The sequence below is a fragment of the Spermophilus citellus genome, assembly GCF_964194105.1.
Source record: "Spermophilus citellus genome assembly, chromosome: 5".
Lineage (NCBI taxonomy): Eukaryota > Metazoa > Chordata > Mammalia > Rodentia > Sciuridae > Spermophilus > Spermophilus citellus.
The window spans coordinates 102,979,742-103,001,296 of NC_138186.1; positions in this window are offsets into that span (position 1 = coordinate 102,979,742).

Sequence of the window (21,555 nt, forward strand, 5' to 3'; positions counted from 1 at the left end):
ACCAACTCAAAAAAATTGCACTTTTATGAAATTGGAAGTCAGACTTTTTTTCATTTTGTATTATTTAACAAAGACCTGGAATAGCTATGATTACTGATCTTCACCAAGCTGGATTTTTAGACCTGTGCTGATTTTTTTGAATCCTGCTAAAATCCTTTTTCATTGATTCCCTTCTGTTTCCATTACTCAGAATTAGTGGATATTGCTTGAAAACAAATGACCTTAATTGCCGCAGTCTAGCTGGGCACAGAATCACGAGCCACTCAAGCAGGAACAATACTTTATTTTTTGAAAATGCCGCCAATACTCCCAATGCGCCAGGCAAGCAAAGCGGTCCACCCACGCGCCGTCTACTGGAACCGGAGCCCAGGACCTCCCCCGGAATTCCCTCCTACTATCCTTCCCCAACCAATGGGAACTCTCCAGGAGTCCCATAACATGAGTCCTGTAGCAGGCCAAGGTGAACAGCAGGAGTCCAATTTCCATATGAATGTAAACCTTAACATAATCATATCATCTCAATGGCTAGCTGGCGTCACCTTACAACCAAAAAGTGCCATGCATCATATTATTTGGTTGTGGCTCCTAGCACTTAATGAGTACCTTTTATATCCAGATGTAGTGTCTGCTCTGCCTTCTCATTCCTTTTTGGGAAATTTATTTATTTTTGCTTCATGTCTTTTAAGTAAATCATCATTGTTACACCAAAGAGATTTAACTTGATGTCTCCTTCTGAATATGGCCCAGAATTTCTTCTTCATTTGTTCCATAGGTTTCTATTTCTTGCATCAAATACCAAATCTGCACCCAGGTCAAGGTTTAATATTTAAATGTATAACAACATTTCATAAGGGCAAAAATGTAAGAAAGCTATTTGAAGAAGAAAGACGTTCATCTTCTCTAGAGCTAAAGTGAATGTCAATATCATCTTCTTCCCTTATGTCTAGCATCCTGGTTGTATCAATCATAATCCCTAAAAGATTTTTTCACTGATGACACCATGCACTTGCAGCACCCTTTGCTTCAGCCAGAATATTCTTTTCATATCAACTTCCAATTTCTGTCTACAACCTCTGCATCATATGCACATCACAAATGATAACTTTGAAACAATTCATGGTACTCTTTACTCCATTGTAGGCATTAAGCAAGAATTTAAAAAATCATCACATTTAAGACTAATAAAAATATTAAGAATATTGAAAGAATTAAGAGTAAGAATTATGAAGCTACTTATATAGATGAGGAAACTGGCTTTGAGATACTGTGTAGCAGCAGCAGAGTAGGAAAGTAGGAGACACTGGATTTTGACTCAAAGCAGATGTAGCCTATGGATTGCCCCTTTTGATAAGGCACCCTAATGATAATAAACAGACTTTTTACATTGTTGGTGGGTTATTATTTATGTGCCCACTTATATAAAAATATAACTGTATATAGACTGCATTTAGTTTTACACATACTGTTTTTATTATAAGGCTTCAATTAAATAAATGCCTTGTCCTTCATTGAGTCTTAGGTAATCTTATTAATATTTTGAAAATTTTTTCACCAGCAAAATAAATGTATCACACCTTTTTTAGTCATTCCCTATCTTTTTGTTGTACTTTTCTCTTTATATTTCTGCCTTTAACATTAAACTTTAAGGTTCTTAAAAGTAAGAATCAGTTATTGAAGGGAAGGTGTGGGATATATAGTAAAGTTTTGAACAGCCAAAGTAGATAGAGATAGAAAAAGATCCCGTTCTTCTTTAATTTCAGTGTAGGTTGTAAATGAAGGCCCCTGTCTCTGAGTTTTCTTTCATATAAAATGAGGATAATAATATTTACATTGTTAAGGAATGTGTCTTAGCTTCATCACCACTGTGATTTCAAAATTTCACAAGAACAATTTTAGAAGATAAAAAATGTATTTGGGGTTCATAGTTTCAAAGGTCTCATTCCATAAATGGCTGGCTACATTCCTTTGGACCCTATGTGAGAAAGAACATCATGGTGGAAGGGTGTGGAGGACATCACACCAAAAATCAGAAAGACTTCTCTACTCACCAAGAACAAAATATATCCTCCGAGTCACACTCCCAAGATGACCTACTTCTTCCAGCCACAACCTGGGTGCCTACCTTAGGACCCAGTTAATCCCTACCAGGCACTTAATGCACTGGTTAAGTTTCTCATAACCCAATCATTTCACTTCCAAACTTTGTTTTCTCACACATGAGCTTTTGGTGACACTTAGTATCTAAACCATAACAGAATGTCTTGTCCATAGCAAGCACAATGCATTCATTAAATCCAAGATACCTAAGGATTCTATATGAATTACTAAACCATTTTAACTTCCACTTATCTCTTATCTCTTTAAATTATTGCAGACTATTTTTCTTATCTTTTTAACATCTTGTACAATAAAGCATTATGACTCTTTTGCATTGTAGAAATTAATGATAATGCAATAAGTATAATATTTTAATGGGTAGATCTTAAGAAATTATAATATTATAGAAAAAAAAATTACATAAACTACCTTATCAACTACATGTAAAAGAATGGAAAGGAATGAACTAATCCTAAACATGCATATAAATATAGTCAGGAAGCAAAGTTTATGCTACTATCTTAAGGATCCTACCCTTAAGAATAGTTTGACCTATTGACCATGGTTTTTTATATTTTTAACTGGAGAATTGTCAACACAATTTTAATCTTTTTGCAATATACTTCTGCACCTTTCCACCTATTTGCCCCTCTTCCAGATATAACTCTGCTGCATCATCTTGTGTGGTTAAAGTGTGACCAAATGTAATTTAGTAAGAAGAGAGGTGAAGTGACACAGAGCATGAAATTTAAAAATGAATGTCACACCACTTTTCATATTGAATACTTAGCATTAATTCACATTGAAAGCAACTAGATGCAAATATTTTGTTGCAAAATAGAGGAAAATAGGGACTTTCTTATATTCATTGCAGGTGTGGAGAAGTTTGAAAAATTGCTATTAAAAAATCAGACACAGTCACTTAGCTATTTACTGAGATTCAATGTCTAGCAATTCTAATATATATCTCTCAGCCAATTATACCTGTGCTATCAACTTAGGACACTGACAGATATCATGCAAAAAACAAATGTATGTACGTGATTCAGGGCAATTTCTAATGGGAGCTTCTAAGGCTATGGCTTGGTCCTTAATTCTACCTGTATCTTGCAAACTTCTCTCCACCAGCACAATATCTTTGCTTTTTCAAGATCTATCCCCACCATATACTTATTTCTGAGGAGAAGGAATCAATCTAAATTAATGGAAGGCAGAAAAAAAGTATACAGAAAATAGATGATGTGTATCAATGAATATTATATGTCAAACACTTTGGTTAACTAGCAAGTGATTTTCGGTAATATTTCCATCTATCTGTCAAATTGTTTTTCAAAAAATTAACACATATTGGCAAACCAGTTTAGTAGGTTACAGAGGCTCATTGCTCCAATGTCAAAGGGAAGTTATTTCTGAGCTGCCTGTTTAGACAATTAAATCTTGTCTTCTATCCCATACTTCCCATGTAATTTGACCCCTTATAAGAAAGAGTTGCTATGTATGAGTGTGAAAAGCCCCCTGCAGATGAACTGTGGGCGTGTCTCAGCCATCCCTAATGGGAGGTGTGCCCCTTGGAGAACTCAAGAGTGTCATCTCATAGATCTGAGACTACTTGGTTGCTTTGGCTAATATCCTGCTCAAAGAGAATTCTATGCTACCTGGAATTTATTGGCTCATACAGTCCTAGCTTCAAACAACTATTCACAGGTAGAAAGAGTTAACCAGAGTGCCCAACTAGCCTTGAGGTGCCAGCTGCCTGGAAGAGAAAGTATTACTGTCAAAGTGATAAGTCCCCAATCAGGTCAACTTTCCCACAGCTTCTTGCTTCTTGTTTACCTTCAAGAACCCTTCCTCACAACAAAATTTTTTTGTTGTGTTTCACTGTAAATAAAGGCTTTAAGGCTTTTCTTTTTGTTAAGGGCAGACCCACCAGATCTTTTCCACCTGTGAAGCCCCTGCTTCAGAAAAAATATTTTCCTTTGTCTTTTGCTTTATTCTTAATACTACTTTTCACACTTGTATTTCCAGGTGTGTCACATCTCCGAGGATTACTTATTCCTTCCCCATGCAGGTTGCAGATGACATATATCTGTTTGTACATTATCTTCATGTCATATTTGAACATTTTAGGTCACTACTTATAATTTAAGATTTAAATCAATTATAAATACATTCTACCCTTCAGATAACATAAATTTTATTAAATATATAAATGTCACAATTTAGAGTGATTGTGCTAAGACCATATTGGTGAAAAAAATTTGACTGGGAAGAATTTTCTTCTATAGGACATACAATCTAGTCAGAACAATTTAATCAAAAAGTTCAACAAGGGCACTAGGTACTGAAGGTGTATCTTTGAAAGAACGTATGCAACTGGGCGTTTAAATTCTTCTTGTTAACATCCAGACTTACTTCCTCAAAGCTATAAATCAAGTCCTCAAATGTCCTTCAAAATGTGGGATGAAAGGAATAAAAGAGATACTTTAGTTCCCACTGTAATTCACAGTTAGATGGTAAAATGCAGGATTTGTGTTCAGGAAAACTTTTGATTTTATGGATTTCAGATCAAACTCTGTGCTTTCTGCTTTACGTTTGGGCACTACTCAAACCAAAGCTTTGAGGCTTTTAGACCTTGTAAAGCACCAGGTAAAGAATCAAAGGATAAAAAATTCAGAGCAAATGAGATTGGCACATTCATTTTAAAGGCATATACACCTGTGTATCCAGATGTAATGTGAAGTGATTCATTTCTTTTGTTTCTACAAAGGAAATAAGTTTTTTTTTCAGAAGATAACTGTTTAATATGTGTTTGATAAGGTTTATTATGAAACAAAGGATTTACAGTGAGTAAAACCTTGAAATTGACCAGTTTCTATAAAGAGCAATGTGACCGTAAGTTAACTAAATATGTTCACTTCCAAAGTCTATGTATACATTAACTTTTTTTGTATACTTAAATAATTTAAAAATCAAGGTAAAATTACATTTTAAATTGTATAAAATGCAATTGGTACTTTGTTTTTTATTATTCTATTTAACTCAGTTTATTTTCATAGCCCACTCATTATAGAAATATCATTTTTTGAATAAATTTGTATTAAAATAGTATGTATTTGAGTCTTTAAAATAGTCTTGTTTTATTGTGTTCCAACAGGTAAGCAGAGTGAACCTATTTTATTTCCAAAATAAGCACATTTTCTGAAAAGTATGCACATATAAATATAGCTTTCATTTGCTTTTGTATAAGATGGGAAAATATTCTAATCTAACCTGCCTGGGTAGATTTTTCATTATTATTTCATTGCATTTAACTGTATGTTACATCAGCTCTAAGGCATAATACATTTTTAGATAAAAATAGAATAAAATGACAATATTCACTGAAGAATATTTGAATTTTACAGAGTAATTCTGTAATTTGGAAAATAATTGATATATACTGAGATGGAATTATTTTAAACAAAATAAAGGATATTTTAACTATGTAACTATGTTTGCCTCAAAACAGTGCTTCTCTTTTTAGACTCTGTTATTCAAAGAGAACATAAGATATTTTTTAACCTTGTAATCTGTTTTAACATTATTAAGGTGTGTATTATGTATTCTATTTGCCTTGTTGGGTGCTGGATATATATGGACAAATAAAAATCCAGCATATTACCATATCCTGGATAGTGAAAAAAGATACCCAACTCTTGGCTTAGAGGCAAATAATATTTTATTATTTTTTAATATTAACAGCAAATGCTGTAGCTAGAATGTCAGCCTCATGTGCCTACTGTTTCCTCATGTCTCCCAAGTTCCGTGAGGCTGACACAGGGCCTGCAATGGATGCTTGTGCATACAAAGGGTTGCATGATGCAGATGGACCCTCAGCTTGAAATATTTACCATTTTTTTTTTTACTAAATGAAAAGCTTGCCTTTTGTATGAAAATAAATGCTCCTTCATCCCATGTGGTTGCTCACTGTAATTTCAACCCTGAAAATTGGACCGGGTAAAGAACATGGAGATTCTTGTTTATTCTACATTTATAACACCAGCTTTCAGGATTATTGTTACTAAAAATGATCATTTAAAATCTAAACATATTACTCTACCTGGAATATTCACTCTCTAAAATATATTCCTCCCAAGTCACAGAAAGCCATGAAAACAAATCTGTAAAAAGTAAACCAAGAATTAAACTTTCAGAGAATAATGGTCTAATCCTTCAACCATAGGTTTGGTGCTGAATATCTTTAGTCCTATAGGAAAAAGTGCATATCTTTCCAGGACTATATTTCACCATTTTGCCTATAGTGATACAATTTCTGTCTTTAACTTAAAAGGGTTTTTAATGTCATGGATATTTATTCAGTGATGAGGAATTGCCAGAAAGTGTGCTGAAACTGTGCATGGATTTCTTCATTTGATCTTTATAAACCCCTACAATATTGGTATTGTTATATGGGCATTTTACAGATGAGAAAACTAAGGGTCACATTGGGGAAATAATCTGCTGAAGGTCTTAGATGAAGAGAAAATCCAAAATTAGATAAGGTAGTTCCAGAGCTAGTTTTCTTAATAACTTTTTTTTAGAGGTCAACAGCCTTTTCTCTGTTTTTATATTTTCAAGTTTAATACAATATCAGAACACCTAATAGACATTTTCTAAATATTCACTGCATGATTACATACATGAAGGAAATATGAATGAATGAATGAATGAATATTTAATATGGTGGCTTTCACTTTGATATAGTACATTTGCATTAAAAATAAGATTGGTTAGAACCCAAACAAGATATGCATTAAAGAAAGAATAAACACTATTTGGAAAAAAATTCATAAAAGGGAAAGAATACTATTTTTAAAAATGGGGTATTCTCTTATCAAATAATTGCTTTTTGTGGAGTAAATGTAAAAATCAGTTTCAGTTTGATGTACATGCATATATATTTATGTGATGATAATAAGCAAGAAAAAATTGCAAATTTTAATTATTTTTTTCATATTTACTAATTTTAGAGAGGATGACTAGGAACAGTTGAACAAAATACATCATCAGATTCTTCATCTGTAAGATGAGAAGTATGGGTATACAGTCTCAAAGTTCCCTTCAAGTTCCATAATTTATAAATCGACTTAATTTATATCACATGTTTTACTAGTATGCAGCATGTTTTCTTTTAGTTCCAGAATAATTTATTTCTTTCTCTGTCTATAGACCAGTGTTAATTGTCATACCTAATCTATAGGCCAATTTGTAAGGAAAAAAATATCCATTGGGGACATGACAGAGCATCCACAGTCTGAAGAGTATAGAGTGGGAGGTCTGCTGTGCCTGCATGGAAACAGCTGTTTCAAAAAGCTTAAGCATCTGGGGGAGTCATCCAGAGAAAGGCCATCCACTGAGCTTTTGATCTCTCCACTTCAGCACTGTAGTACTGCCTGCCCATATACTTGGTGAGAGCCAGCTTGTTCAACCCAAGCCTCGGGCTAGCTTTCCCCCTCGCTTCTACCCAGGAAATAGCATCAGAGTGTTTCTAATGTAAAAGTAAATATATGGTAGAGTTCCAGATGAAAATGAGGTTATGCATTACATTAATTAGGTTGAATAAGTCAGCATTGTGCTGTATAAGTGAACAAAAGGGAAAATAAAATAGAAGTAAAGGGTAAAGTTTAAACACATGTGTGTAAAACTGGATTTTCTTTTAAATGCTTCGCAAATATTTTCTTCTTCATCCTCTAAGAGTCCTGGGAGTATAACCATAATTGCTTCCATTTTGTAGATGAAGAAACTGCTGATCAGATAGTTGTTTAGGAGCCCATAATTAGTAAATATACCGTCTGGGATCAACTTTGAATCTCTTGTTACAAATTCCTTACCCTTTTTCTTCATTATTCACCATCTCTACTTGCCCTGGGGGAAGACATATACTCAAAGCACATTTAACTTTCTCAACTAAATTGTATACATATACTGAAGGAAAATGTTTTTATAGAATACAAAATAATTTGCATGTGTCATCATTTGAACAATAATTTTATGTAGCTTGTTTCCTTAAGGACACAAATCATTATCATGGAAAACTCATTTGTATTGTCTTTTGCTCTAATAATAAAAATGGTTAAGAATATGTTTGTCCCTATAGATAGATACTGACCAAGTGTTATTTGATTGACAAAAAAAAGACGCAAAAATATTTACTTTTCAATGCCTGTCACAAATTGTAACTGTAAATAAGATTTGTATACACTGAAAAATCACATTTCTCTTCAGATAATTAATTTTTGGCCTTGGTCCATAGCGAAGGTTTACTGAACCTATCTTACTAACAATGATAAGTATTCCACACCAAGATTACTTATTTTCAAAATACTATTATTTTACTTATTTTCAAAGTACTATTATTATTATGGGGACTGGGATTGTAACTCAGTGGTAGAACACTTGCCTAGCACATGTGAGGCACTGGATTCAATTCTCCGCATCATGTAAAAATAAATAAAATAAAGGTATTGTGTTTATATACAACTAAAAAATACTGTAATGGAATAAACTTTATATTATAGTAAAGCTTGTAATGCTTATTTTACTGTTGTATCTTTTAAGAAAAGATTGTTTTTGTAAATAATATTATATACATAATAAACTAACTTTTCTCAACAGTAATGGATAATCATTGAATATTTGATTTGAATTGATTCTCTGTGTTTGTATCCTTAGTAATATTTTGTATCATCTAACTAGAATATCAAGTATAACTGCTTGAAAAAGAAGGAAATCTATTTTCTCAAAATCCTGTAAGTCCTTATGCTTCAGGATTAGTTTTTATTTCAATTGGTAAAAAGTGTCAGTGAGTACCTGAATTTATATATATATATATATATATATATATATATATATATATATATATTTTTTTTTTTTTTTTTTTTTAATTTATATATGACAACAGAATGCATTACAATTCTTACTACATATATAGAGAACAATTTTTCATATCGCTGGTTGTATACATAGTATACTCACACCAATTTGTGTTTTCATACCTGTGCTTTGGATAATATTGATCATCAAAATCCACCATCATTAATTACCCATCCCCCCTTCCTTCCCCTCCAACCCATCTGCCCTATCTAGAGTTCGTCTATTCCTCCCATGTTCCTGCTCTCTATTGCACTATGAATCAGCCTCCTTATATCAAAGAAAACATTCTGCATTTGTTTTTTTGGGGGGTTGGCTAACTTCACTTAGCATTATCTTCTCTAACTCCATCCATTTACCTGCAAATGCCAAGATTTTATTCTCTTTTATTGCTGAGTAATATTCCATTGTGTATATGCCATAGTTTTTTATCCATTCATCAGTGAAGGGCATCTAGGTTGGTTCCACAGTTTAGCTATTGTGAATTGTGCTGCTATAAACATTGATGGGGCTGTGTCCCTGTAGTATGCTCTTTTTAAGTCCTTTGGGTATAAACCGAGGAGAGGGACAGCTGGATCAAATGGTGGTTTCATTCCCAATTTTCCAAGAATTTTCAGACTCTTTGCTCTTCCATACTTGAGTTCCACCTGTGTCAAAGTATGGCTTCTTGACTGTTTCAATGGTGTGCTGACAGGGAATATGTGCTTCTTTGTTTATGTCTTGGGGCGGGGGAAACTAAAGACAAATTTCCTTCCCAGGGTCCGAACGGAAAAGACCCTATTCTTCTCCCTGAACCATGAGGAAAACTCTAGGATATTATTCTGTCGAGACAAATTCATTTTTTATGACTACTTTTGGATTAAACAACATTGGGTGCCTCCTTAATCAACCTCATCCTCTCATTTACTAATAGTATTGCAAATAAAAACAGCACGTTTCAGATTTATTGGGTGATCAATGAGTTAAAACAGTAATTGTTGAGTGGCTCCAATGCAAGTTCACGAAAAGAAAGGACTCACTGGTATGCCTATTTTACCTGTCTTCCATTACCCTCTTCCTGAAAGGAAGCCAGACTTGGTGATGGATGTGGAGTTGCTGATTTGGAACTATGGGGAGACAAGGGTCATTCTGCTTTGGATGGCTGAGCAAAGAAAGAAGAAACTTTTCGCTGTAATGGATTATAGAGATTCTGAACCAATCCAGGACTACTTGGCACTGGTCTTCTCACATAATTAAAATACTGACATTAATTTACACTACTCTTTGGGTTTTCACTTATATGCCTATAGTTGAACACAATATCTGTCAAATTTTCCATGAACCAATCACCAAATCCACAGCAAATAATGAAAACTGATTGGCCTCTATCTGGTCCACAACTTATTAAATTGATCATATTTCTTCATTTAAAAATATTTTTAAATCAAGCTAATCAGAACCCACATTAAAAATTATCATAGACACACTAGACATTGAGAGACATCAGATCCTGTTTGAAAGGGAGAAAGAAAAGATGGACAATGGGTAGTTCCCTCACAAATGTTCATATTCCATTATTTATTTAACAATCTCACCTCCCCAAACCTAGAGTTTATTTTTAAATTTTAAGCAATGTCTTTTTACACACACACACACACACACACACACACACACACATAATTAAAAGAAATGTTGGTGCTTTTTAAACTAGATTACTAGGAAAGAAATCACTAGTTTAAATCAAATGTTATTAAATTTTCTTATAACCCTTAATGTTGTTCTCTAAATTGATTCCATAATGTTTGTTTCAATTTAAATTTCTACCCTAAATGTGTAACAATGTTCATTCAAAGTGTACTTAAAATCATTATCACAATTTATTTTGTCATTGTATGGACTTGGTTTAATTGTGCATGCAAAAGAAACCTCATGTAATGATTGTAATTTGATTTAAATGAATATTTGAAATATTAACTAAATTTTTCTTGTGCACCATTTATTTTCTTAATTCATTGTGTAGGAATTTTATGGTCTCTGTCTATTGACTTTGTTCTTTTCACATTTGCCAAGTAGTTCTGTAATTCCTATATTTAAAATTCTTAAATTTTTCTTAGCAATGAAATTAGAAGTCAATGATAAAATAAAAAATACAAGCTACTCCAACACCTGGGGACTAAATAATATGCTATTGAAGGAACAGTGGATAAGAGAAGACATCAGGGAAGAGATTTAAAAAATCTCAGAGGTAAATGAGAACTCTGATACTACTTATCAAAATCTTTGGGACCTGATGAAGGTGGTGCTAAGAGAAAGTTCATTGAATTCAGTTTAAAGAAGAAAGTTCATTGCATTAAGCTCAAAAGAAGTAAAAGACAACAAATAAATGACCTGACATTGCATCTCAAAGACCTAGAAAAAAAGAACAAACCATCACCAAAGTAGAAGACATGAAATAATTATAATCAGGGTGGAAATCCTTGATGATATGTTAATGTCCCTATTAACTCATTCTAAACAAACACAGTCACAGGAAATCTGTGAGTCAAAGCATCACCTTCACAGAATTTACAATTCAGTTTCAGGGAGATCAGTCTCAATGGGTCATAAAAGTTTTTTTGTAATAATAGAATATAACCAAGTCAAGAAGATCACAGAAAGTAGCCCAAAAAAGAGACTATATACCAGAAAACTAAACTAGTTGGAAAGATTCCTAGGTGCAGAAGGTGGAAGTTGGTAGAGACTTCTATTGATAAGGACCCTTGTGATGGTGGAACAGTAACACACAAAAGAGAAAAAAATCTCTGGAGTGGAAAAGCCACAATCAAAAAGGAAACATGTTTGACAGTGAAATTGTGAGAGTGGGCACATATCAGATGATGTTTGTACTGGCTGTATATAATAACTACATTTTAAGAAAAAGAAAAGGCTATTATATCATTTCAAGTGAGCAGACAACAGGAGCCTACTAGTGTTTGTTTGTTTTAATTACTCTGGCAGCAGGGAGAGAACAAATTAGAAATTCCAGGAAATTAAGGGGGAAGAAGAAAGAAAAGTACAAAGAGTACAGTTAAAGATGATGCACAGATTTCTAGCTGGAGTTGTGTCATACAGTGAGACACTGAACAACCTGGGCTCAGTGACACCTTCCTCTAATCCCAGCGGCTCTGGAGGCTGAAGAAGGAGGATTGCGAGTTCAAAGCCATCCTCAGCAATGGCAAGGTTCTAAGCAACTCAATGAGACCCTGTCTCTAATAAAATACAAAATAAGGCTGGGGATGTGGTTCAGTGGTTGAGTGCCCCTGAATTCAATCCCGGTACCCACCTCCATTAAAAAAAAAAGAAAGATTTTGGGATATCAGAACACAGAAAATTGAAGTCCAAACCTAAGCCAGCCTCTCTCTTACTCTTATCCATCTTTAATCTACCTTCCTTGACTAATAGTCACTATATGACAAATACATGATTCACTAAGTGGTGATAGGACAAATGATGAACTGGGAGGGGGAATTTTACATAGAACATTAGCTCAAAACTTTTAAGAAAATAGATTAAAATGTAACAAGATTCTAAAATAATGCTTTACAATTTAAAATGTATTTAGAGTTATGAGAATTGCTATGTATCTTGTCTCTAAACTGGCCCTTATGCCCTGCATCTTGTGAGGCTGGCTCTGGAATTGTGCAAGCACAATTTATTTTCTTTTCGGTAGCTGGTTCCTATCCAGTTGCTCCCCCTTCTTTTCACCAACAAAATATAACATCATTTAACGCTACTTCTTTAACTTTACAACAACAGAGTTGGTTCAAGAATCCACGGCTGGCTCCAGTATGCAGTCCATCCACAATCATAAATGTCTAATTGTGGAATCACTCAGCTGAGCATCACCATCTCCTCAGAGAGCTGAGTGCCATCCACAGGATTACTTCTCCAAGCTTCCAAATTTTCATAACTGTGACTTGGTCCCTGTTTCCCTGTCAGAGGAAGAGTTGCTTCTTCTGTGATACCTTGGCATCTCTTTTTTGTCTTTGTAGATCTTTAGGGATCAGTTTGAAACTCTTTTAGGTCAAAACTGTTAAATCATCTTTTTTTTTTTTTTTCTGTCTTGACAAGGCTGAATGATACCGAACTATTTTTTTTCTTTTTTTTATTGGTTGTTCAAAACATTACAAAGTTCTTGACATATCATATTTCATATATTAGATTCGAGTGGGTTATGAACTCCCATTTTTACCCGAAATACAGATTGCAGAATCACATCGGTTACACATCCACATTTTTACATAATGCCATATTAGTAACTGTTGTATTCTGCTACCTTTCTTATCCTCTACTATCCCCCCTCCCCTCCCCTCCCATCTTCTCTCTCTATCCCATCTACTGTAATTCATTTCTCTCCTTGTTTTTTTCCCATTCCCCTCACAACCTCTTATATGTAATTTTGTATAACAATGAGGGTCTCCTTCCATTTCCATGCAATTTCCCTTTTCTCTCCCTTTCCCTCCCACCTCATGCCTCTGTTTAATGTTAATCTTTTCCTCCAGCTCTTCCTCCCTGTTCTGTTCTTAGTTGCTCTCATTATATCAAAGAAGACATTTGGCATTTGTTTTTAATGGATTGGCTAGCTTCACTTAGTATAATCTGCTCTAGTGCCATCCATTTCCCTGCAAATTCCATGATTTTGTCATTTTTAGTGCTGCATAGTACTCCATTGTGTATAAATGCCACATTTTTTAATCCATTCATCTATTGAAGGGCATCTGGGTTGGTTCCACAGTCTAGCTATTGTGAATCGTGCTGCTATGAACATCGATGTGGTAGTATTCCTGTAGTATGCTTTTTTAAGGTCTTCAGGGAATAGTCCGAGAGGGGCAATAGCAGAGTCAAATGGTAGTTCCATTCCCAGCTTTCCCAGGAATCTCCAAACTGCTTTCCAAATTGGCTGCACCAATTTTCAGTCCCACCAGCAATGTACAAGTGTACCCTTTTCCCCACATCCTCACCAGCACTTGTTGTTGTTTGACTTCATAATGGCTGCCAATCTTACTGGAGTGAGATGGTATCTTAGGGTGGTTTTGATTTGCATTTCTCTGACTGCTAGAGATAGTGAGCATTTTTTCATGTACTTGTTGATTGATTGTATGTCCTCCTCTGAAAAGTGTCTGTTCAGGTCCTTGGCCCATTTGTTGATTGGGTGATTTGTTATCTTATTGTTTAATTTTTTGAGTTCTTTGTATACTCTGGATATTAGGGCTCTATCTGAAGTGTGAGGAGTAAAAATTTGTTTCCATGATGTAGGCTCCCTATTTACCTCTCTTATTGTGATTCTCAAATGTTAAAAGACACACATGTATTGATGCTTAGTAGAACGCTGGTCAGTATTCTCTTTGAACCTATTTCTCAAGTATTTCTGTAATGGCTGGGACCACAGAGGTATAGTAGACAGGCAGGAAGTGTTAAAACTTCCGGAACATACCTGATAGTGGGCGATAAGGTGAAAGTTAAAGCCTGAACACATGGGCAATTCACGTTTGGTAAGTGCTGTGGTAAAGATTAAAACAACTGATGTGCTGAAGATGCCACAGTTCTGAGGAACTGGAGTGAGATGGATATCTAATTTGAGACTTAAAAGATTAAAAACAAAATATGAAAAGATGTGAAGAAAAGCTTCCTCCATAAGCCAAGAGAAAAGCATATGCAAAGTCATGAGGGTGAAATGAATTGGAATTTTTGTTCTAAGAACAAAAAGAATGGCCATGTTTTGCAGAGGGAAAAAATAGAGTAGAATAGAAAGAAATAAGATTAGAGAGTAAAAGCTGAAATTAGATCATGGAAGGCATATGAGGTCACGGAAAGATGTTTCTCCTTCACTCCAGTTACACTGAGAGCAATTTAGAGTTTAACCTGAAAATGATGTGATCTGATTTATGTATCTAAAAGATCTGTCTGGCTGCAGAGTGGTGTATGAGTCATGTGGCCAGCCACAGGGCCGATATGGGACAAGAGTAGAGGCAAAGAGAATAGTTAGGTCATTGCAATTGCTCAAACAAAGATGAAAATGGCATTTATTAAAGGAGTATATGTTAATTTCATGAAAACATCTGTGTATGAATTAAACAATGAAAATATTGATGTACAGGATGTTTATGAGATCATATTTCAATTTGCAAGGGAGGTAAACGAAATATCTGCCAATAGAACACATTGAAAAATGATATTGTGACACAGAAATTCTGTAATTACTTCACAACTATTGAAAATAATTTTAGGTAAGGCTTACTTATGTAAAACATATTTATAGGGTATATGAAATACGGACTACTCTAATATGTCTGTATATGTGAAAAGCCTGAGGAAACTGAAAGGTAGACTTCAGTGTACCTACACTTCTCAGGGACTCATAAAAGTATCTAAATTCTCTTCACTTTCTTTCTCTTTCCTAACAGCAGGCAATGATGACCTGGTCTTCAGAGAGTAGAAGTATCACTTACACAACTCATTTACTATTGTTATGACCTGGGGTCTTTGCCATCACTCCTGAAAGCTAAACTCTTGAACTTCTTATTATGACATTTTTATTATTTTTCATTCTTCTTTACCATTCCTATCAACAGATCAAACTACCTTACTGAGAGAAAGCATGAAGATGGTATGAAATAATAAGGTAGAGGGTAAAATCACACACACACACACACACACACACACACACACACACACACAATTGCATAAGCTCGTGAAGATTTCCAAATTAGCCCAAGAACACATTAACTGTCTATAAATTGAAGAGGTTTCCTTAACTGGTAATGAGTTCTCATTATTAGAGTTATTGAGGTGAATTAGAGCAATCATCTCTCTAGTATATTGTCCAGTAAATTAGTGCATCATAAAGAGATTGGAGAGGATGGCCTTCTAGCAAAGATGAGTTTTATAGCTCACACAAACTCTGAAGTTTTATGCTCCTAGTGATGAGATTTAGGATTAAGAAAAACCCTTAAGCACACGCCCTTTTGCAAAAATATGTATTTCCCTCATGTCCTACGATTACCAAGAATTCAAGGATGTTTTGGATTATTTTATGTATCTTTAGTAGACAGAATGTTATTGTTATATTATGATAAACATTCTTTCATACCTCAGTAAATCCATTATACTGTTTTCAGATCCCAAATGCACTTAAATTTTTAGAAAATGATTGTGCAAAGGAGATTTATATCCAGTGGGTAACAGTACATTTATATTCATCCTGGAGATATGTCTTAATGATTCATTATTTTCTCTTATATAAATATTTCTTAAACTCTATATTAAAAGATACAGTAGATGAGACAAGAGAACATATAAAAGATATCACCTCAAGTATCTTTCTCTCTCTCTCTCTCTCTCTCTCTCTCTATATATATATATATATATATATATACACACTCATGTATACATATTATATATGTGTATTTGCAAGATAGATGTGTGTATATATATAGTAAAAATAATACCAGGTTGAATAATAGATTTTCCAGTGGTTCTAGTAGAGGTGAATATTTCTGTCATGATTATTAGAAAAGCTGAAGGCTAGAAGAAGCACAATGTATATAAATTTGGAAGATAAATGAGAATAAAATTGAAAATAAAATATAAAGACAAAAACAGAAATGAGGGCTATTGAGAGTTTTTACTGATTTTTAACGAGCTCTTTTTCTATTGTCATTGCAGTAGATAGAATGATGGTTGCAAAATAAACAGAATCTCCTTGTTACCATGAAATACGTTGATACCAGCAGCCTCATCTCTAGCAGACGAAAGTTTTCTACTGGTTCCCTCCAGACCCTACAATGCCAGTTACTTTGAAAAATGAGACAGTTTACAGCTACTGTTTGCTATTTGAATTTTTTTTTTGTAAACTTTAAATTTCATCAAAATCACAGGCTCCTACAAAGCTAGTCCATATCTTGTTGTTTTTATTCATTCATTCATTCATCCATTTTCACATTTTTATTGGTGCATTATAGTTATACATGATAGAAGTGTTGTACATGCTGTTTTGATCTTATTTTATTTATTCTGTGAAAATGTAATTACTTTAAAAATTATGTTTTTATCTGGCACATGAATTAGTTAAAAATGGAGAGTTTAAATGAGATTTTATGAAAATATACAAAGTAAAAAGGGTAGTATTGTGTCAAGTATAGTTTTATTGATGAGACTCAACTCTAAAATTAATTAGGTCTAAATTAAAATGTGAAAACAATGTATTTAGTGAATCTACACTTGTCAATGACAATAAATGCAATTTACAAGATGGTCTTCAGTGCTTAACTTAAAATGTTTTTATTTACATAGAGTTTTAACTATAACTCCTAAATTTAATCTCCTCATGTTATTAAGGATTTGTTAGTGTCTGAAAATTACTTGTTAAGTTCAGTAATGTAATAAATAGAATCATTACTAAGATCTACCTTTAAATAAGAGGAAGTAGAATGACTGTATAGAAGGACATATACATAAAGTAGGAAATTATAGAAGGGTTTAAAGTGACATCTCCATATATAGAAAATTTATTCTACATTGCAATAATTTTCAAAATGTTATAAAACAAGAGAATTTGAAGGATTATTTCATATATTTCAAAAGTTTATATAAAATATATTTTTTCAATTTATTAAACAAATAAAGTGTATTATTAAGACAATAATATGTAGCTTTGTATAGAATTGTTAAAATTACCTGACCTTTCTAGTGCTATATTAAAGTTACAACTATAGTGCAAATAGTGTGGGAATAAATTAAAATATTAATAATAATATAAACACTACACTTTACTCAGAGGTGTTACATAAAATATCATATATTCACCAGAGAGAATGCTGATTAAAAGCAAATCTTTTGAGGACAACCATATTTTCATTTCTTATTTGGTTTTGTGTTGTTATTAGATTGGTATGGAGAAAGCTAGTTAATTTTGTTCTTTGACATTAATCTTACACCCCTGGGGTAAAATGGTTCACAGTGATTGCTTGGACAGACAAAAATGTTGATAGTCAGACATAATAGGATTTGCAGCTATTTTAAGTCAAAATGAGTTCTTTAATCCTCAATCTAGTGCAGGTAGAATTAATTCATTACTAACCTCAACAAATTTCAATGAAACTAGGTCTGCTGTAACTGTTAAATTGTGGTAGAAATTAGGAAATGTTGAAATGGCCTCATCAAGAAACTGCATAATGTTGTTTAGTGCATTAACAGAGTCCCCCAAATCCTGCTCAAAAGTGTCTTTTTCTATCTTCACTCCACCATTGTGTGGCTCATTTGAAACAACCAGCATGTCTGAAACAGTTTATAACTGTGGCTGGCGAAACTATTCAGCACACCTCGTTAACTAGCAATTTTACCTCAAGACCATCCTAAGCTTTCGATTTCTCCTGGTTCATTCTATTAAGTGGAAAATAATAAGAAAAGTCATAGATATAATTCTAGAGTTTGGGTGGTATCTTGATAAATCACTTAATATCAATTTGGGTTGATTTGGGTCTATTTCTGCATGATTTGCAGGGGAAGTAACAAAAATCTCTAAATGATAGCGGTTTGGATGCTTAATGCTCTATCTTTGTTGTTAATTCCTTTTCTTTCCCCCTGGAATTTGATAAGGTGAAGATGGTCAAGCAATTTGGGTTCTCATCCGTGCTGCATAATCTGCTGGCTCTTCTTGACTAAACACCTACAGGATGCTGATTCCCACTCACGGAAGTGTTCATTACAGATGGTTAGGTAAAGACTGCTTCTCCCTCTTTCTGCTTTCCTCCCCCCCACTCCCTTCTCTCTCTCTCTCTCTCTCTCCCCTCTCTCTCTCTCTCTCTCTCTCTCTCTCTCTCTCTCTCTCTTTCCTCTTCATTTTTCTGTCTGAAGAAGTAGGACTGATGTTATTTTGAATATCCCTAGTAATTATCTCTGTAATTCTAAATAATGTAATTCTAAATAATTCATATAAGCATATGCCAGTCAAACCATGACAGTGTCTGGTGACTTTTCCATGATGATAAGTGATATTTCATACTATTGCTCTTCATTTAAATTTTAAATTATTTTACTTAGTTTTTTTATTGTTAAATCTTCTATGTTAACTTTACAACTAAAAGAAATATAAACAATTAATGGTTTGGGACATTATCTAATATTAATGGTTTGGGACTTTATCTAATATTAGTGGTTTGGAACTTTATTTAATACATTAAAACCAATAATGTTCAATATATTATTATTATTAAATATCTTAATACTCTGCCTTAAATTAATAACTGTAGAAAACTTTTCAGTTACTTGCAGTTTTGCTAAAGACCAGGAAAAGCCAGGCCCACGATTTTCTGGTTTAGTATGTAGCAGCTCCTAAACTGTGGAGCTCTCAGCTTGGTGCCTAAATTCCTCAGTACTGGGTGAATCCTACCATACTCAGAAATCTCTTTTCCTAAATAATTATTCTGTTAGCAGATAGAGTAGGTTGCATTCAGAGCCTGCAATATAACCAGGAAGAATGCTCATGCTTCTAGGCACATCCTTCTACTAACATTATGTAGCTTGGAGTAATCTTACCACTGCACAAGAGAAGCTGCCCAGACTGATCTTTTGAGCACACAGCTCATTTCTTAACATAACTTATTGACTAAATCTGTACTTTCTAAATTAAATCATGCCAATTCCTCCCCCAAATTATCTTCTTTTTTAATTTGTTCTTTTTAGTTATACATGACATTAGAGTCAATTTTGACATACTTTTACAAACACAAAGTATAACTTACTCTAATAAGGATCCCAGTATTGTGGATGTACATGATGTGGAGATTCACTGTGTTGTATTCATATATGTACATACGCAAGTTATGTCAGATTCATTCCACTGTCTTTCAAATTTTCTGTGCAATACTACAAATTTATGTGAAGATCAAATGGATAGCAACAGTTCTCTGTTTCAATGAGTGATTAAATCTTATGCGCCTTTATCATACTTCATGTTATTAATCATTTATTTTTTATTCATTTCTTATGCATTCTGTTGTATATTTAGTAATGTTCTTGCATTTATTTAAGTTTCTGATGACTAATATATATATAACCTAATATTATGTGTTGACCTTATCACAAAGCTTATAACTACCACAATAGTGTTTGTGGACAGATTTTACATAGTAAAAATTACTACCAAAAAAAAATTCTCAATATTTTATACATAGCAAATCTTTTAATCATGAGAACAAGCTTGTGAAGTTGGTGTGATTACTTCTTGTGTGACAAATGAACGTGAGGTACAGAGAGGCAAGATGACTTTAGAGATCACAGAATTAATGAACAATGAAGCAGGTAGTAGGACACTGAATTCAAAGCTCTCATCACTTGAAAACTCTCAACTATTAACTCTCATACACATTTAGATAATAATCAGTTCTGTTATAGGGTATTGGTTTCACCATTTATGATAGTCTGCTATTTTCCTGCTTTTGTATTTTTTCTAAGAAAAAAAATAAATGGAATTAAAATATTGGATTATTGTATAATGGAGAGTATCTCTTTGTTTGCATTTGGTAATTTTCCATTTTGTGTATCTACATAGAATCTTTCTATGAACCGTAAAATCATCATTCCATTTTTTTTTCTAAAATCAGTTGTGCTTGATGTAAAATCTGAGGTTCGTGTTATTTTCATAGCTTTATAGGATAACCTGATTTTCTTCCCTCTGAAAGTGTTCATAGTTTTTCATTTTTATAGTATTCTAAAGTTTCACAACCACATGTCAGAATAGAAGTGTTTTCATTTATCTTGTTGAGACCTTAATTCAGAAAATGTGTTCATCGTATTTTCTTCTATTTCATATTGTATTATTTTTGTCCATATACTTAATGTTCCATTTATTTATTCAATTATTTTTGAATTTTTTTTTCTTTTTCTACAGCTGTTTCCTACTCTTGAATTCTCCCTTATTATTCTGAATCTTTAGAGATCTTAATTACAATTTAATGTATAAAAGGTTTTACTTGCTTTGGAGTAAGTGTTCTTCCTTCAACTTGATCCTTAATAATATTAATTTTCTTCAAATATCTGGGGATTCTTGTGTTTCCGGTGAATTAAGAATTAGAAGTAAGATAGCATGTGGTCTTGTATTTCTACTTTGCTCAAGTGTTGAAGGCTTTCCTGGGTAAAATATTTGCATATGCAGGTCTCCTTGCTGGCAAACAGGATTTCAGGTAAGTGAGGAAAAACAGAGAAATATTCTGGGGGTCCTAATTATCTTTTGTTTTGCTCTAATATAATACCACAAACTTGGTGAGTCATAAATAAAAATAAATGTATTTCTTGTAGCTTTAGAGCCTGAGAAATCCAATGCCAGGCTGCCAGCAGATGGTGCGTTTCCTTGGTGCTTCTTCATCTCATGATGGAAGGGTAAGGACAAGACATGCGTGGTGCATGTGGGGAGCAAAAAAGAGAGAGCCAACTTTACTTCTTCATCAGGTAACCACTATGGAGATAATTAACAATTTCCCATAATGACTTCATCCATTCATAATGGCAGGGTCCCCAGGACCTCATTTATCT